We start from the raw sequence: 20,708 nt of genomic DNA on the forward strand, positions 1-20,708 counted from the left end.
TTCATTTTTTCACAAGTATCCAATGGAAGGGGAGGGGGGACACTCATTCCAATATTTTGTGCATATAGCTTTCAGCGAGCAACATACAAAGCTTGATATATGATTTGGACAATCAGATTTAAAACAGCAATTCATGTCAAGATAAGTAATTTATCTAACTGCTGAACTACCTGTGACCCTTTCCATTGAGTGAAAGAAAAAATCAGACAGGCTTTTATGCTCTGCAAGCCAACAGAACAAAACAAGTGAAAACTGCTGAAGTAGACGTAATATCAGCTGGAATAATACCCAGATTTTGAGGCAGGGTCACTCTGTGAGATGGAGCTTTAGATGAACCTGGCAAAAAAAAAAAACCAGTGGTGATAGCTGACATGCCGTTTTAGCCTACAGGTTGTTTGGGAGGGTTCCCTTTTCTTTTTTGATGTACACGGAGGATTCAATTCCCGAAGTGTGACAGACTATAATCCTTTCATTTAGTTACCAAGTACATGAAAACTTCTCCCTTTGTTCACTCTAGTTTAGGAGGAAAGACCAACAGGGCTACTGGAAGAGTCTGTAGACCTTTCTTGCAGCCCTAGAGTTCTTCAAGCTGAAGCTAGCATTTAGAGGCAACAAAGCTAAAAATGGGCACATGGCTCTGAAGGCTGCTCTCAAAATAAGTTCACCACAGTTATTTTATTGTGAATAATCCTACTACGGTTTCTAATATAATATTACGTTTTTCTATATATGACTTTTCTGATTTATAAATTATTTTAAAAAATAGAATACAGACTAAAACACCTAAAGTGTATACATAGAAGTAAAATGTGAATAATATAATAGCTTGGAAACCACAACTTGCTATTTTAATTCAGCACATCACAGTCCATAAGTCTCTGAGACAAACTCTGAAAACCTGCTCACAGGAGCATCGTGGATCGCCAATAAAGCCAGCACCGAGATTTACCAAATGAGTTAGAAAAAACACTCACATTACCTGGTGTTGTACCACCCTTGTAGCAACATCAAGAAAATGATCCCAATATACAGCATACAATATAATACCTGCTTGTCTTCACATTTTTTGGTCTGAAAGTGAAATGGACTGTTGGTCCTTTTATTGATTTGAGCTCGGGTAAAGTAGTCCTAAGCCCTTACAGCTAGAAAGGCTGAGTAGTAATGCAATGACCCAGACTGTGAAAGGTACTTTTATCCTCTGGTCTTTGATTCTCTGCAGGACCATTCCAAAGTGACAGGGCCATAGTTTGGGAGTCGGTGGATAAATAGCCATGCAAACTCTGTGATGGTCACTCAGCCTTTTATTTTGAAAAATTACCAACCAACTGCAGGCCGAAGTGCAGCCAACTCTTCCCTATACCTGTTAGATTTGTGCACTGGCCCATATCCATTTGGCTGTAGCTTCAGATGGTAGTGAGCCATGTTGCTGCTCCAAAGACAGGAAAAGCAGGATCAAGACTCTTTATTACCCCTGCCTATGAAAAATTGATTTTGTGGCCTCAAGGCTTTTAACTTGTGTCTAGGAGATATTTATTTTAAGACGAGAGTAGGAGAAGGGAGGACGGGGGAGCTGCTTCATTTGCTAGGCTGTAATAATTCAATGTAATTTTTTATACTATTGGGAGAGATTGATATATTGGTGTGAGTGATATAGTGGTCCACATGCCCTTCAAGTCTAATAACTTCCTCCATGTTCATGTTAACAGCTCGCCAATAAAGTACTTATATTACATGTTATATAACCAGTTAATTTGTTCACAGTAATTCTGCTATATTTCATGTCAGCTGTGTCACCTGTATTGTAGCTTGGAAACTATAAAGGCGGTAAGCTCAGAGCCCCAGCTGGTGATCATGATTAGGCAAACACCCACCAGCAGAAATAGCAATTTGTTACATCTGCAGAGAAGCACAGAGTTATTCTTCTTACATGGCCCAAAGTACCTATTTTTAGGGTTTACATCACTTTCTTTCTTCCGGCCTGTTGCAGTCTCATGTCGGGCTTAAACATGAATTGATTTTAATTTGAACTTTTCTTCTATCAGAGAGAATTGTCTACTTGTTACAGAGTATTCCCAGTCATTCCCAGACATTGTCTCCACTTTAATTTCTGTGGGGAAGAGTATGTGATTTCCCCTAACCACTGACTAAAGCTTGTAAACAACTTGATGACACTGTTGGTCCCAAACATTGTGTTGACTGGCTAATTGTTTGTCTTCCTACGGCACTCGCTGGACTTGGGTATCGTGTTTAGACAAATTATTCAACTCAGTAAAGTAGATGGAGTCTAAGGGATGATTTTTGAAAACAGTTTCTGTGACTCTGCAGCATTTTTGTGCATAATATTTGATTTTCAAAGAGTGGATAAAACCATCTTTGAATATGCATGAACACCTTGAGTTGGTGCTTCACTACACATTCTCTTAATTTTAAGATTTTACATATCAGTACATAATATGTTTCCAGTCCTTACCTACATTTTGGTTTGGTTTAGTTTTTTTCTAAACCTCTGAATAGAGTTTTAAAGGGGAAAATTTTGTGCTTTCTATATTATTGTTGCAGTTTTCAAGTCAACTAAAGCGTAAAACAAAAAAAAGCTAACGGCTACTTTCTTGATGTTTGAGAACTAATGTGTGTTGGCATCAGTCCAAAACAGGAGGTCAGCAGGTCAGTTAGTGCAAAGCTTTGCCATAGTGAGTCTGGGCAGGGTCAAACTGACGGTTTTTATTGTCAGTTTTACAGTTTATGGTTTATAAGGAAATATTGTTGCACCATAGGATACTTGTGTCACTTGTTGCTTACAACAACCTGCTACACTGTGGCTTAAATATTGCTGAGCTACCAGGAGTGTTCCGTTCACTGTCTACACTATGCTGTAGAAATTTCAATTGGAATCTGAAGGCTTGCGAAACTTTATTTTACTCTGTTTGGTTGACCACTCATCTCACAGGTGTGGGTGGGGCATTTCAAAAGTAAAAGTGGCTTCAAGTCCTCATTCTCCAAAGGTCTTCAGGCAGGAGCGTGGGACAGACACAAAGTTTAAGTTCTGTGTCCTGAGTGAGGACGTTAAATGGTTATCAGGCACATACGAGGAACACAGCTGAGTAACAGCAGATCAGGATGGATAAAAAATGAACCGTGCTGATATGAGCAGAAGAAGACGTTGCCAAAAGATATTCCTGATCAAAGGGGTGACATTTTCTGGAGCAGCAATCAAAACCACTGTTTTGCCCGCAATGCGATGTAAGAAATTCTTCTAATAGCACTAAGGCAGTCAAGCGTAGCCTATAGGCCTCATTAGGAAAAATATAGCTGGCTGTCATGGCAAATATAAAAGGAATAAAGGTTTGGCTCCAGAACCAAACCAGTGAGAATGTCTTCAGTAGAGATGGAAAGCATCTGTTATATAACATTTAAATATTTTACTGTGATGATCATCGGTGCCAAAAGCAGACCTGACTGAACACCAGAATCCTCAGAGGGGTGCTTTCAATACAGAGGATCATTTACAGTGGTGGTGACCTACTAATCATAAGTCATAATTAAGACACAAAACTAATGATCAACAGGAACATCTTTCTTCCTCTACATCAACATTTTATTGACCTATCCATTGACCCTGACCTTCTTGAAGGCAAACATATTTTTGAGGCAATTTGTGAAATAACTGATGATGTCTGCTAAGACCAGTAGAGGTCACTTAATAAAATGTAACTATGGGTTGGTTCATGTAAGATATTCTTTTTCATTTTTTATGGAGAGCCATTAGGGACAGCTATTAACTCATTCACTGCCAGCCATTTTCAAATGGCTGGCAGTGAAACAAAACAAGACTTGCACCACATTTTTGTCTCACTGCGCAATCCCTTACGTGCGCAAACCCTGCACCTCCTTGCAGTTCTACTTTTACTGCTGGTGGGCTTCAGTTCAACTTACGTTGACTGCCATTGACGTCTATAGACGTCAATGGCAGTCAACGTAAGTTTTTCAATTGACGTCTATAGACGTCAATGGCAGTGAATGAGTTAACACCGTTTCTACCTGACATGCTCAGGCTACACATTTCAGAAGTTTCTTTTTAGCTATATATACTCTTACAGGTGCAAGCTTTAATATGTTAGCTGGTGAAGAGAAACTTTAATTTCAATTCAATTCAATTTTACAATTTCATTTTTTAATAAATAAAGTATTTAATAATGCAATTTTATTTCTCTTGCACCAAATCACAGCATCACTTACCTCAAGGTGCTTTATATAGTTAGGTAAAGACCCACCAATAATACAGAGAAAACCTTAACAATCAGATGATTCAATATGAGCAAGTGTAGGATTAAAAATTATCGAATGTACAGAATGATTATTTACACAGAGCTATACAGTAGTGCAGTTAAGATAAGTGAGATATAATTCCTACAGAGGCTATATAAAGTGCTAGAAGATCATTTGTAACCTTCACTGTTTTTGTTCTGTGACAAGCTCTGAAACCTGTCAGAAACTCTTCAGATAAGCCATTTCTCTGCAGATGATCATGTAGTTGTTTTGTGACTACTCTAAGAATTTATGAAATAAAAGGAAGGTGACTTTAATACCACACAGCAACATATATGCATGCAATTTACTACTTTGGTTATCGTGGCAATATTATTTTAAGTTGATATAGAAAATTCTCCCAGGAGAACACTTACATACTATTATGCCAGAGCAAAATATTCTTTTAAAATCCTGTTTTTTGTCAATTAGTTCTAAATAATAAGTAATCAAAACAAACACCAAGGATCGTCTGTATATACTGAATTCTTGGCCAGTTTTCCTATAATTTTACTTAAACACCGGACTATATTACACAGATTAAATCCTATCGTACATCGAGACCAGTGCACTCCTGGTGTATGGTGTTCTAGTTTGGGTGCACAAAGCTACGGACACCCTACCAGGAGTGCACTGCTGCTGCTGTTGTGGTGTTTGTGTTACATTTGAAGTGATTTAATATGAATGGAAAGGTAAACGAAGGGTTGCAGAGGAAGCTTTTGAGCAAGCGGATGCTAAGCTGCTGCGGTAGCACTTTTTATCACACGCTTCCTGAGTCAGACCTTTAGCTGTGGTCTTATTATTCACAATATGTTCTGTATACAAGTAGCTCAGTAGATATAAGTCACTGGTCAACATGAGGTCTCGGCTGTTTCATAATTTATCTGAGCAGCAGAGCAGATAGCCTGTGTTTCCACTTGTTACTGCGCTGCATAAATTACATCTAACGTTTTAGTATAAACAGCCTGTTTTTAATGTTAGGGTGGCCTATTTTTAATCAGCCATGTGGTCAAATATTCACACCAGATTGTGCTTTCCTCCACAGCCAACAGATTTTTTATTTAGAGCGGCCTGCTTGACAAATCTGAATTGGTACAGAACACACCACAAAAACAGTACTTACTTTCATGCATTTAAAAAGTTTGACCACTCATTTTTCACAGTTATTATAGTGCATGGTGACAAATTATAGGCTCAGTTATGTAAGCACTGGGTATTCAGCACAGTTCTGCATGCACCTGTTTTTAGCGAGTTATGCGGGTGGGCGGGAAATACCAATGCAAATGCCTGGGGTGGTATGCAGGGAAGTAAAGTTTGGAGCGTTAACTGCAGTCACATCACAGTGTCTACAGTGGGTTGACATTTTAACCGCTGTTCTGCTAATGGAATGTAAGCAACACCTGCAACATTTACAAAATGTGTATGCAATACTCTCTACGCATTGGTTAATGTGCTCAATAAAAAAAAAAGAGAGAGAGAAAGAGTGTCATGGTCCCCGTGTCTCGCCGGCTGACCCCACGCTAGGTGACATGTTTTGTTTTCTGCTCCCTGTCTCTCTCTCCTCTGCTGGGGCAGTGCTCATTACTGGCTCCCGCCCATGGCCCAAGCCCCTTTGTTCAGTCACCACACCTGCTGATGATCCCCAGTACTCCTAAGTCCTACTTAATAATAATAATAACTTTATTTATAAGGGGCTTTTAAACAAAGTGCTGTACAGCTATTTGAAACTAAAAAGAGGAATAAATAAAAGGGATAAATAGCAGTACAAGTAAAAACACAATACAAGTTAAAAACAAAAAGAATTTGAAAACTAAAAGACGTAGAATTAAGACATGTAAGACAGGGTGAACAGATGTGTCTTCAACTTAGTTTTAAAAGCCTCCACAGAACATGCCTGCCTAATATTTTGAGGGAGGTTGTTCCACAAGAATGGGGCACGAAAAGAAAAAGCACGCTCTCCAACTGTCTTTTTTCTGGCTCTAGGAACCTCTAGAAGGCCAGAGTCCTGAGATCGTAGAGCACGGGATGGAACATAAAGGTGTAAAAGGTCGGAGAGGTATGAAGGTGCCAATCCATTTAAAGCCTTGTAGGTGAGCAGCAGGACCTTAAAATCTGCTCGAACCTGAGTGAAGAGATCTCAGAACAGGTGATGTGCCCAATACTGACCACAACTTCTTTATAGCCCAGGCTGGTAGAGGATCCAAAGAACAGGTTGTACATCGAGCTGCTTTTACAACCTTAGTTAATACGGACAGGGAAACAACCTTGAAGTCAGAGAACAGTTCATCAGTACCAACAGGCAAAGCAGCTGAGTAGTCTGACGAACAGCTTGAGGAGGGAGTAATCTGAGTCCTAACTGTTTCAGCCCTGTTTCTGAAAAACATAAGAAAGTCGTGAGCTGTCAAATTAGAGCAGCAGAGAGTTGACTTACTCTCTGTAAGTTGTGACACTGTGTTGAATAAGAGTTTTGAGTTATGCTTATGACTCATGATGAGATTTGAGAAATAATTTCAATTCAATTTAATTCAATTTTATTTATATAGCACCAAATCACAACAAAAGTCGCCTCAAGGTGCTTCATAGATACAATTTGCTGTCATTACTTAAAACAGCGGTCCTACGCTACTCATCGCTGGATCATTGAGCAATCTGCATCTTTCCTGGATCTGTCCCTGCAAACCTGAAAACCCTACCCTGTGCGCGAGAGGCTGCAGAGGAGAGTGGAGTGGGGGGGGGAGGCAGAGTATAGCTGGACAGGTCACCAGTCTATCGCAGGGCTAACACAGACACAGACAACCATTCACATTCACACTTATGGGCAATTTAGTTTCCCCAATTATTACTTTCCCCAACTTTATTTTTTATTTTTCTTTATTTTCAGTTATTACAGTCAGAACTGACAGGAAAGAGAAAGCAAGAGAGGTTAGAAAGAGAGTCAACAGAAAATTGATCCATGCTGTAAAAACTGAGGTGGTTGAAAAAGCTTTGAAAACAGTTTCCAAAATCTTTTATTCTTAAGGAAAAGAATAGGAAACCTCAAAGGTGTAGTCTTAGTTTAGCAGTATTAGCTTTGGCTACATGAAGGCAGCAAACAAACCTATAAACACAATGACAAATTTTGTTGAGCCTATCAAAAGGCAACAGTAAAGAAGTAAAATATAAAAATAAGAATTAAAAACAAAACAAAACATAAAAATGCCAAAAACAGTTTCAAAAGCAGTTTCTCAATTTCCCATATCAGGCAGGTCAATAACCACAAACTGGTCCTAGTGAATTCATTTTCATCACTACAAGCATTCTGACAATTTCATCAAGTTAGTGTCAGACAGACACAATTTATCTTTTGTAATAAAAGCAGCAGTTTCCAAGGCCCAATTTACAGGCCTTTAAAATCCTAATATTCCCTGCAGTAAAAAAAACAAAACACCCTTAAAATACAGTCGTCCACTTATTTATTTTGAATGTAGCACTTACCCAGCACAAATAATAAGGGCTGATAGAGTTTAGCGCTTGATATTAAACAGTATAATCTGTTTTCCATTTTCATGGCCACTGCGTCACCCGGCTCCTCCATTTCTCCAGCTGAGCAACAATGACCAGTCAAGAGACCCACATGATTTCCCATATATAAACAGCTTATTTCTTTGTCGTGTTGTGCAGCATGGCCTTCAGCTACATTAGCATCAGCCTTCAGTGCCTGAAAACAACAACAGTGAAAGTGTTTCTTATGTGTTGAATTTTCCATAGAACCCAATTACAAAATGTCTCATTCATGTTCTCAGTCTGTGATTTGGTAACTTCTCTTGTTGCTCGTTTTTAATTGTAACAACAACAACATAGAAGAGTCGGCATTCTGGCAAAGGCAAACTTGGCATACATTAAAAGAACCTCTGTTTAACATACAAATCTTTATAGTTAGACTACAAACAAACTCGTGGGGACAAAACGTCTGTCTCCACGAGTGACTGTTGGTGCCCACAAGTATAGTGACATGCCAGTTTTCTGTCCTCACAAAAATGTCTAAACATGTACACACACACACACACACACACACACACACACACACACACACACACACACACACACACACACACACACACACACACACACTAAAACAACAGCCATGTTTAAAGATCAACACTTCTCTGAGGATCCAGCATCTATACTATATGCTATTATCATCCTAATGATACAGTAAAACAAGTTAAACATAACATGCTTTAAAGGTAGTCAGCTTGTTCTTTGCTTTTCTTTTGTTGTCAAAGATGCAAAAAGATGGAACATGTTTGCTGTTAAAATAATTCAGATGAATAAACCCAAGTTAGTATTGATTTATGAAAAAAAAATTGCGTTTTGCTATTATAATCTTTTGCCTAGCTGGCTTTGCAACAGTCACACTACGGAAAAACAATGGTTGCAGATTTTGGCAAAACCAAAATTATTGCAGCTATGTGCAAAAAAGTTGCAGTCTCGGTCTCATTGCCTCTGAAATGGTTTCTTTGCAGGACAAGTCTGCAACTACTTACAGTCAGTTGAGGTCTTCAAAGCGACTTTAGTCCAATAAGATGAAGTCTGCCTGTGATCAGTCTGCTATGAGTTTGGAATTGAATGGGATCAAGTTGACAAATGTATACAATCTGTTTATGATAAAATGTTGATATATTAGCAAAAATTGCTAATTTGGTGCAGTTTTTTGCAAATACGTTGCTGTCAACACACATAAAAATACACTTTAAATATAAATTCAGAAATTTGAATGAAATTGTGAAATATCTCCACAAATAGTGACGGTAAACAGAGGCCCGGCAGATGACTTGGGATCATCTGCACATAGTGGCATTGATTACAACGTACTGGCAATCTCTCTGCATTTTTAAATTAGACGCTAATTACCTGCAAACATTAGTCAATCTGTCTGAGAGTGATTGCACTCAGTATGTGTTTGAATACAGGTAGTACAAATACACAAGTTACATATTCCAAATGGATGTGGTGACTCAAAACTCTTTAAACAGTACAAAGTCTCAATGGATAAACAGTCTGGTGAATTGTTAAGCCTTAATGTGTATATAAGTCATAGCAAATGACCACATGAGTCCAGATGTAAACGGGCCTACATAAACAAGTCAAAAGTCACATCCATTGGTTAGATTCTGAAATATGTTATACAGATAATTTTTGGTTTTTTATGTTTTTATAGTAGCAGAGTGTGTACGTTCAATAGCTGTTGCACTAAAGCTGTGTTATCATACTCAACACAGTCTACTGTAGCCCTCAGAATACATGCTTGTAGTTTGATCTTTTACACCAAAAATGTTTGATTTTTCTCCAGCAAAGCTCTTAAAGTTCCAAATACAACTGACATCTCTGAGCTGACCTTTCGCTCAGCCTTCAGTTCAGATCACGGCCAAGTCAAGAGGACATTTAAAAGTAAGTAGTAGAGGTTTTTTTGAGTGTGGCACAATTCCAACCTTTTGTCGTGTAGTTCAGTTAGTGAGAAGTAAAAAAAAGCCTCTCATTACTCTGTTGTATTGATTCAACACTGTAATTATGGAGCATTTGGTGGACAACGTTTTTTATTCCCATGCATCAATTTTCCAATTAACCTGACAGAGATTTGAGGGGGAATTTATTCTGTGTCAAGAAAAAAAAAATGGAACTGCTGTGCCAGGAAACAAACGCGGTGGGAATGACGCGTTAAAGGCAGTCACTGTGAGAAGAGTACTGATGCTTATTGGTGCTTGAGTAAAGCAGGCGTTGCACATGTCAGGGTGTATAGGGGTGATCTGAGTGACACATTTTGAAAGAATGAACAAAACCAGTCAATAAAATATTTACTGCATGCACAGTTGTTATCCTAATCTCTGCAGTTAGCTCATGGGTGCGCTATCCTGGTGTCTAATTGTTGCTAAATCAATGGTGAAAAATGTGGTACACTGTTGCCTCACACTAAGAAGCTTTTCCCTGTTCCCACATTTTCTGTTGGCTGCATTTGTACACTCCCACAGTAGGGAGGACTCTGGCTCTCTGGCCCACCCACAGGTGGCGTCGCTCCTGCCTCCTGGTCCAGCCTCCTGGTCCAGCCAGCTCACCTGTTATCCATTAGCTCAACACCTGTCAGGATTTAAAATCCCCATTCTTTGGCAGGTTGTTGTCACCCTTGTGGTGGTAATTAGGTTCCTTATATGTGGCCAAGTACTCAAGTGAAACTGCACCAACCAGTCCTCTGGTGCCCCACTGTTCAGTGTCTGTGCTGAAAAGCCTCACAGCTTATACTTACCTAAATCCCAGGCACTCTTTTCCTGATTTTTAGTTCTTTTCGTCAAGTAATTATGACATTTAAAACCCAAACAAATATTTCTAGATGCTAAACCAACCAACCAGTAACAGAAAAGCAAAGGTTAAACCAGGGGTATTGGAAAAAGATACAATCATACATGCACTAAAGTATGATAAAAGTTTTACCATATTGCAATGAGGAATTGGCAACAATTGTCAGGATACATTTAAGCACAATATGCAGTAAAATCAGGATAATACCCTTCAGCAGTCCAATTTAACTGCATTAGCAACGAGCAGGAGAGACTCCCAAGAAGAATGCAAATTTTCCAACCAGGATTCATAATGAGACATGATAAAACATACATTTTTGTTATGCCTACGTCACAATTTTAGATACTGGAAATTTTGTTTGGGAGTTTTTTGACATTCAGCACTCATTACAGATACTGGAATGCACCAGGTAGCAATCCAAAGATAGCATGAGTCCTGAAAGAAGTGCAGTGCTGTCAAAGAAAAGGACCTTGTAGTGACCAGTAACTTTAAACCCACTATTTTCTCTACATAAGTGAATTTGATCTCACTTTGAATGATTAACCACATAAACACAATCGTCATAAAACAGCTACTTTAAAGAAGTCTAAAAAAAAAAAGCAAACTATGAAATGGTGTCTTTTGATTGGAAATAAACTTGCAAGTAGTAATAAAAATAATCATAATAATCATAATAATCATAATGATAATGTTAAAGCAATCCACTGACCTACGTATTCATTCACCCATGTGTATGTACTAACACGAACCGCAAATAACTAAGTCAGCATGCTTTCAATGAAACAATCTTGATAAACCATAAATAAATATATTTATTTATCAAATCAAAAGTAAAGTACAGTGCTTCTCTGTATCTGACTTCATAAGATAATGCATTTTGTTAAAATAGTTCAGTTTCTGCTGATACAAAGGCTAAACAGTGTTCTTGTTTTTAAATGTGATATTTACTGTATCACTGGTTAACAGCAGAATTGGATTGTGAATTAGTAGCATAACTTTATGTTTTACATAAATACTACCAGGGGTCAACAAAATTTCAAGGGAATGTTAAGGAAGCTAGCAGGCAGTGTGCCGCTTAAAATATTCCATAATATTCAAATGCTGAGGTCACATAGAAAAAAACATCACTCTCATGCAAAGACAGCCTTAAAGCAAAAGCGACAGATGTCAGATGAAAATGCTATTACTGACCAAAACAAAGATGGACTGAAGCTTCACAGGGAGGCAAAGCCACCATGAGGCCGAAAATCAGCAGTTGTCAAAGTGGAATACTAGGGACATGTTGCCTTGGCTCTGAGCCTCGTCTGCCCTGGCCTCAGCTCTGATCCAAGAACCAGTCACCTCCCCCCAGGAGGGAGCAACTTTTGGGGGGGGACACTGAAGCTGAATAGGAAGGCTGAGACGTAGGGCTGCGTCATGCATCTCAATGCAAACCAGGCGCGTCGGCCTGTCAGCCCAGAGAGCTATTTCTCTTCCCTGCCCGACATCCCAGTGTCTCAGCCAGTTCAACACTCGTCAGCATTTATTTTCATAAGCAGAGGAGCGCCAAGCTGTCACCGTCCTGGCGAGAGCGCCCCTCGCATTTCTCCTTATGTGTGTAAAGCTCTCACACAAACACACGGGACACAGGAAGTTCCACTTTGAAAGTTTGCTACCTTTATTGTCTTGTTAATGCTACACTGCCACAGAACACATGCACATACAACTGTAAGCTTTGGTAACTTTAACATAAAAGGCTTCAAATGTCAGATATTCACCTCAATCATCCACAGACAGAGGATTAGCAGCTTAAAAACTCTTTATCCCCAAGAGTTTTTAAGAGTTTGACTTTGTCGTCTTTCAGCCGTGGCTCAGCTCAGCAGGAGGAGGTAAGGCCATAGACTTTCTCCCACCATGTCGCACTGTTAGTTTCTTTATATTCACTGTTTTTTTGTTTTTGTTTTTTTAGCTGCACTTCCATGGGCATAATTGTGGTATGAGATGGTTCTCTGAGCCAGGGCTGTTCTCATCAGCACTGAGCAATTACGTGTCCCCCTCGGGGTGTTGATAAAAACACACGCTGAGAATCAACTCTACAATGCCAGGTGATGGCGGGGAGACTACAGCAGGCCCATATTAAACAGAAGCGGCCACAGCAACGTCGAGGTGAATACAGATCACTTCCAGACAGGCAGAGGCAGCCCACACAAGCCACAGCAAGCAGACAGTTCCCCAGTTCCAGACCGGGACACTGGGTTTTGTCAGTCTGCTGACCTATGAAAGGAATCAGTCTCCATCTCCCTCGCCTCATTATAGTGGCCAGCCAAGCTGATCGAATAGCATGACTAAAAATATCAATTGCTTGTGGCAGTGTATGTGTATGTATGTGTGTGGAGGGAACACCAGGTGTATGTCTTTCTCACATAGTACACGAATAATCACTCATAATACACAGATGTGGATTATATTGTGGGGTTGAAGTGATTTGTTTAATTTCACCTCCACCTTAAATCTCTGTCAATTTTTCATTTTAAGATGAAGTGTTTGACACTTTCCTGGTAAATATAAAACAAGATCACAAATACTGCAGCTCCTTTAAATCTGCAGTACTGTTAAAGCTGCAGCTTGTGGCCCATGTGTCAGTCATGGACTTGGTGTGACTTAAATATGCTTCTCTTAGGAATACACCAAACATGGCTGTGCTGTCCTCAGATGCCAGTGCAGAACTGGAGCTGGCATAAAACTGCATGCATCACATGGTTTTTACAGATACATCACAGAATTGTCTGTGCATTTCGTGTTGTTAAAATGTCTCAGGATAACATTTTTTTGGAAGCCACACCAGATTTTATAGAGCAAATGAAAAGGGACACTGTAGAGAATCAGGTCGATTTTCAGTACTAAAGATCTCCTGCTCTGTGTCTGGTGTAATCCCAGAGTTACTGGCAGTTACTTCTAATGTACACAAGATTAGAGCAGGGCGATATGACCAAAAATATTTATCACGATATACATTTGAAAATTTGCGATAACGATATAACTGATGATGTAATTGACACTAGACAAATTACTTTACTTTACAACTTTACAAACAAGCAGCTATTTTTTATGTGCATTAAAGTTATGTAAAAATTTTACAGTGCAAATGCAAATTCCTTGCTGACAGTTTAACCAAAAGTTTCCAGTGGAAATTGGCCAACATATCCTCAGCTGACTGAGCCCAATTCATAACTAAAAATCTATAGGTAGTACATCAAGAAGCTAAAGGAAACTGTCTTGTGTGAAACAGTTTCTAAGTAAACAAGGTAACAAGGTGAAACTGTTTCACACTACCCAGTAATGTAAGGTTATGCTTTTGAGATAAAATAAGATGGGAGAAAAATAAAAATTCTGCTATTAAACTGCCAGGAAGTTTGTGGGCAATAAACAACAACAACAAAAAAGGACTGGATGGAGACTTTGAAGATTAAAACTAAGAGCTATAATACACCAAATACTACTTGTTGGCATTTGAGGCATATGTATTAACAGCCACCTCGACACTCAGCTGGGAAAAGGTGAGTCTAACTGCCCACCTGTGGCTTTAGTGGGCAGTGTCGACAAAGACAGAAAGTATTCATTGGCCAGTGTTGTGCCCAGGTGAGCAGCAGGGAAAAACTCCCATTTGTGTTTTGTGATGGAGATGGCATGAAGCATGCAACAAGAACACAAGTACCCTGTGGACCTGGGTAAATGCCATCTCAGCTAAAACATGATGCACATTGGCCCACAGGTAAAAACAGTATCTGTGTGTGTTTTGCAGTGTTGCACTGCTCACAGCTAGGCTGTAGAGAGACGGGGCAGTGGTCAAGAGGAGAGAGGTTTATTTTGACATAGCCATGGACCAAAAGAAAAAAAAAACTTTCTGGAAGACAGTGTGCAAAGACACTCGTTTTAGTTTCCCATCAAAAACCTCTCTTCTAACTAATTGGTTGTCCAGTCATTCAGGCAGCCTGTCATCATCCCTCTGTCCTCAGCATGCTGGCTCACCGTTTTCTGTGTGTTTCACTCCTCTCAGCAGTCTCTCTCTCCTCTACCATGTGTGTGTGTGTTGGTTTTGGTTCAGAAGCAGGGCCTTCCACTGGTTCCCATCTTCTGCTTCCACGCACTTTGTGCAATCACACACCTGTTCCCGATATTCTCATTTGTGGTAACTACGGGCAGACCTTCAGTCTTCCCTGGATCATTGTGGTTAAAAACAGTGAGTGTGGCTCTTTTATCTCTGTGTATGTGCTTCTTGTCTTACCTGTTGTTTCCTTCTGCTGAAGAGACCCTGACCAAAGAACACTGAGTTGTTTTGTGTTCTTGGGAGTGAACCATTGGATCTGTGTGGATTTGTGGATGACTCTATCATGCAGAAATCCCAGGACCTTCACTAGTGTTGATCTTCTGTTTGAAGTGTTTTTCCACTGTAAATAAAAGCACTCAACTGAGTGAGTTTTGCATTTGAATCCTATGTTTGGTTTCAGACCTATGATGCTTTACTCCTTTCTAATATGACCCACTATTCAAACACATTCTATTTTCTATTTAGAATGCCTTCCATTTAGTTCCTCATAACTTTAATTGATTATCCCTATCTTGTTTTTTCTTTTTAATCAAACTAATGTAAGGTTTAAGCTTGCACTTCTATAATTTATTCATCTCAAACTGTAAAGCCTACTTATTTAATAGGTTACTTTCTGCTCACGCAATATTTCAGATCAAAACTTTTCACATCTTTACAAATTCTGATCTTTATGATCTGGCCCATATAATTACATATTTAAATTAGCTAAACCATTACCTAATTCCTATATTAGGCCTACTGTATTCAGTAGCGAGACTCAGGTTGCAGAGTTTAAAAAGCAGAGTTGGTATGTTCTGAGGGTCTTGGGAACATGAAAAGTAATTTTATACATATTTGTAAATTCGTTTGTAAAAGAGCCAAATTACAGCATCATTAGTGACTACTACAGGCCAATCAAGCTTTTTACCACCATCACATTTTCCGTAGTCTGCAGTCATAGCATTTTCTATCATTCTGAGCAAAAACGTTCTAAATGTCACATTTAAAACATGATCACATGACTGGATTTTTATAGACCCATTTTAAATTGAGAACACTGACTGACCAGGTGGCAAATGTAATAGTAACTGAAAGCAACTTTACGGAGAAATTGGCAATGGTAATTTTACTTCTGCTAGTTGTGAAAAGAAGCTGATAAAGACAATACTGTACCTGGTAAGCTCCACTATAGCGTTTTTGTTTCTTATACAAGGATATTGTTAACTCCCTGTACCTTCCTTACAATCAATAGTTCTTGAACAACAGGTCACATCTTTGTTTTAAAGTCAGCCAGACATTAACAGTTTTTTATATTTTACATGTCAAAGTTCAATCTTGAGTTGAGGCTAGATCAATTCATGCTTTGAAATGCCATACTAAAATTATGGTACATTCACTTGCACTTTGAAGATTTTAAACTACCACCAGCACAGGTTTATATCAGTGGGGGGTGGGGCAGACTTTTAACATTATACCTACCTCTAAGCTAGTGGCACTATTTTATTTGATTTTAATTATTTTGGAAGGTAGAGTTCTTTGACTGGAGCAGTAGGAAGCTGGTTCGTGGTGTGTATTGTCAGCCACAGCGGGTGGAATTCCATTCAAGTCACTGTCATGTTCTGTGTGAGGAGAGCGTTTCCTACTGATCACCACATACCAGTGTTTCACTAAATGAAAGTGGACAGGATTCTCTATTTCAGGCCCAACAACATTCATTGTGCTCAAACATCAGGCAGCACATCAGGGTGTCAGGCAGTAAATCATATCTTTTCCACTTAAAACAGCACATCATTTTATATTTCACGTATCTGACAAATGACTGACATTGACGTTGGTTTTGATGGATGCACCTGGTTTAGACCTGACATGCTCAAAGTCACTGTGGAAGTTTTTGAAAACATGGAAGAGTGGTAGAGAAGCATCCAACCCGTGTGACCATTGTTCTTCTCAATCTCAGTTTCCCTTCTCAAAATCAACTTTCCTTTTGTTCCATTCCGCGTTACAGCATCGATGGGGAAACACCAAATATTAGTAGGAGGCCATAATGAAAACTATATCCGTAAATAAGTACAAGTAGTAAAAGGCATACATCTTTTTTGTTGACTCAGACTCTAAATCCATGTCCAGTAGAAATAAATTATGTAGGTGCCTCTCATGGTTGCTACTTTTGTGTTCATCATAGCACTGTAGCACTGTAGTTCACAGAGTTGGGGATGGAGAGCTTATGCATTGTGTAGGTTTGAAATAGAGATTTGTCTTTAAAAGTTTGTCTCTAACATTACGTCTTGATGCATTCTCAATCATCCAGGAAAGTAAATCTTGATTCTGTTCATCTGGACGTAGCGTTTTGTGGGAGAAACGTTTCATCACTCATCCAAGTGACTTCTTCAGTCTCAGCTGACTGCAGGTTTCCCCAATCCTATAAACAGTACATTTGCATAATGACTGAAACCAGCCCACTGAAGGAACAATGGGCTGGGAGGTCAGTTCCTTAATCGTAATTATGCAAATTCTCATGACTATTGATCAACAACCAGTGGTCAGTGGTTGTTGATCAATGGTCATGAGAATTTGCATTATGTGGCTCCAGAAATCCCACGTTAGCATTTTTAGCAAATTTGTTTTACCATGCTGTTGTTTGCATTCGCTCCAAGCCACATGTACAATCTCAGAGGTGCAAGCGTTGCTGTCTCTAGAGTTTGAACACCTGGAGTTTGGCACATTACATTTGTCTGCTTTGCTGAATCTGTCAGAATGCAACATGCTGAACGATTTGCTGTTTGTGTCCTGCTTTCCTAACAAGAATCAATACAGCTTCTCTTCATGTTTGAAAAAGACATAAAATTGATTTTTTATTTTTATTTTTACTGAGTTTTAGTCAGTAAGACATACGAAGGTATGTATCTAACTCAGTCTTTGCTTCTGTTTTTAAATTCTTTTTAAGTGACAGCAAAATAATAGGTGTATGCTGTTAGTGATATACAGGCAAGCTGCGATATTTGTTTGAGTAGTTTCATAGTGACGAACCAGCACCTGTGAAACGCAAACAAAACTGAACAGACGAACAAAAAGCTCGACTGCACACTCTTCTTGTTCTCTGCTTTCTGCATTGTGTTGCTGTCTTATCTTTTGACACTATGTGCACACAAACACGCACACAGCTTTTCAATTTCAAATGGGAAGTCCCACTCTGTGGTTGACAACATTTTTTCTTGTGTTTCTTTTAATGGACAAATAAGAGGGAAAATCCTCAGCAATTTTGCAAAATCCTCATCTTTCTCTACTCAACACTTTCCTCCTCTACTTTTTGCTTCCTACAATAGCAGTCATCAATTTATGAAAATGTTCACCTCCTGGGACTACTCTTCTCTCCTCTCTCTGCTGCTCTCGCCCCCTCAGTCCTTGAAATTTATATCTAGAGTAGCTGTCCATCACTAAAATGGCACACCCGCACAGCCTCTTCATGTCCTCAGGCTTTTTGAACTCTTCTCATGCAGTGTGCGCTTCATTACTCTTGTGTGCTTCCTTCCTGTAGAGCTTTATTTGTCATTCATTTTAACCTGCCCGGCGTACTTCTTGCAGATGATATCACTCTCCCTGAGTGGCCATGTTGAATCTGACAAATAGCTGTATATGTTAATTGGACAAGAAAAGCATACTGTCAATGTCCTTTCAATTTTGCTGATGTTCAACATTGAAATAAATGCTCCATAGAATTTTTGAATCAGACAAATATCTGTGATCCCACAAGTTTTGTCGTTCATGTCGTTGCTGTTGATTATTTTTGTAATCTCACAATGCACAATGGGCACACGGGAACAAAGGGTCATGGTCGGCTAAAACATGTGGTAATGAACCAAATGTGAAAACAATCCACGAGCTGAAAGGAGCTGAGCGGACTGGACAGAAAAATAACAGGAAAAACAGCAATGGTATGGCTAAGGGAAATAATTTATGGTGATGAAGCTACATCAGGTCTCTGCAGCTGAGTTGCTGGCTGTCTCACAGCGAGATAAGAGGAGGCAGATAGGCTCTTTCAACTGACAGACAAGGTGACAATCCGGCCTCAGTTTGTGTAAACAAGAACGCCACTATCTCTCCCTGCCTGACCACGGGGTTAACACCTCTGTCCATCAGCCGGGCACCCATCATCGCTCACCGGGGCCCTCCCGTCTCACCCGTCTACTCGTCGAGAGAAGAGAAGTCGCACCCTGTGCTGAAGGCGTGTGCCAACCAGAGTGAAACGATGTGGCAGAACAGGCTGCCACAGTTTTATTAGTTCCCCCGACTCCAAAAAAAGATTCAGACGAGGTTTCTTATGTTCCAGTAACACATAAAGAGAATTCAGAGCGGCTATGGCTGAAACTTAAATCCCAGCTGTAAAAAAAAGTGGACCTGCTTAAGACCTACATCAGGACTTAGATATTTCTTTGGGGGGGGTTATGGTGGTTGAGGATGTCTTAAACTTTCAGTAAGTGCTGCTATTTTTGCTGCTGATAATCACTGTTAGTGAAATTTTCTTTGAAGTGGAGGACTTGGATGCTTAGTAAATAAACTGTCATAAGATGTGAGACTATAATCAAACTGTTTATCAGATTTTTAGAACTCTTGATTAATTTAAATTTGCCTCTATGGCACGTAAACACTACCTAGACTTGTTACTGGTTCAAATACATAAAACGTAATTAGGCAGAACGGTGATGTCCATCTTGGCCACAATACATTTATGATGGCAGGTTTCACAGACCCGCACCCACTCCTATGTATTTCTAATAGATTAAATCGAAGTTTATGAGAATGCATCAGTTTCTGGGACAACATAATTACACACTAATCAATGTATATTTGTGAGTACAATAAAAACTGACTGACTGTACCTTTAAGCTTTTGTTTTCTCCTAAGGCGGGTTACATTCTTCAACAGTATTTTTTTCGTGCTCAAATTGTCCAGGAAAAGGCTCCAATAGCCAGCTATGAGGTCGCCCAACTCATCGCAAGACATGGCAAGCCTTTTTCAGATGGAGACCTCGTTAAAGTCACCGAAATAATGTGCCCGGTGCAGGACTTCAACAAGGTCAGCATGTCCAGAGATACAGTTGTGCGACGCACTGAAGACTTGTCAGCCAACATTAAACTGCAACTGTCTGATAAAGCTGTGCTTTCGATTTTTACTCCATCGCATGCGATGTGTTAATAAGCATGCATGTGCAGGTACACATGCTTCAAATATCAATAATGCGCATCAATTATGTCACTAACCTGCTTTTTCGCACCACTTTCTTTATATGCACAGCGCACGCACACGTAGTCAGCTGATCTCATCTGATGCAGATCTGCTCCTTGATCAAGTGACATTTGTCTGGATTTTTGCCACGAGTGGCGATCAGCACCGCAGCTGGATGGCCCGATTTACATACCCAGCGCAGCTGATACTCACCAGAATAATTTACTAAAATTATATGGACTCCTGTTATTAAGTCCAGTTCAGGCTGTTATTCAGAATCAGAATCAGAATCGTGTTTATTGGCCAAGTATATGTGCAGACACATACAGGGAATTTGGTTCCGGTAGATGGTGGCTCTCAAGCACAGCAATGTAAATCACACACACACACACACACACACACACACACACACACACACACACACACACACACACACACACACACACACGTGTCTATATACACACATTACACATGCATACACATACATAGGGGAGACCGGGGATAGTTGTAACATTTTTGACATTTCTGTCTGTAAATTGGAGCTCTTTTAAGGTAGTGGATTCAAAATGTAATGCAAAGTATTTACATGTCTCTGCTATTAAATAGTGCAGCTATTTTCTCTGCAGCACAATTACCCATTGCATGGTATGGTCTCAAACACGAAGAGTGAAATGTTACAATTAACCCCATAGTCTGGGTTAGTTGTAACATATCCTGGGGTAAAATGTAACACAATGAAATAAGGGTACTAACAAAACATTAACATGTAATCTTTGTTTAT

This window comes from Rhamphochromis sp. 'chilingali', assembly GCF_963969265.1.
Source record: "Rhamphochromis sp. 'chilingali' genome assembly, chromosome: 17".
Taxonomy (NCBI): domain Eukaryota; kingdom Metazoa; phylum Chordata; class Actinopteri; order Cichliformes; family Cichlidae; genus Rhamphochromis; species Rhamphochromis sp. 'chilingali'.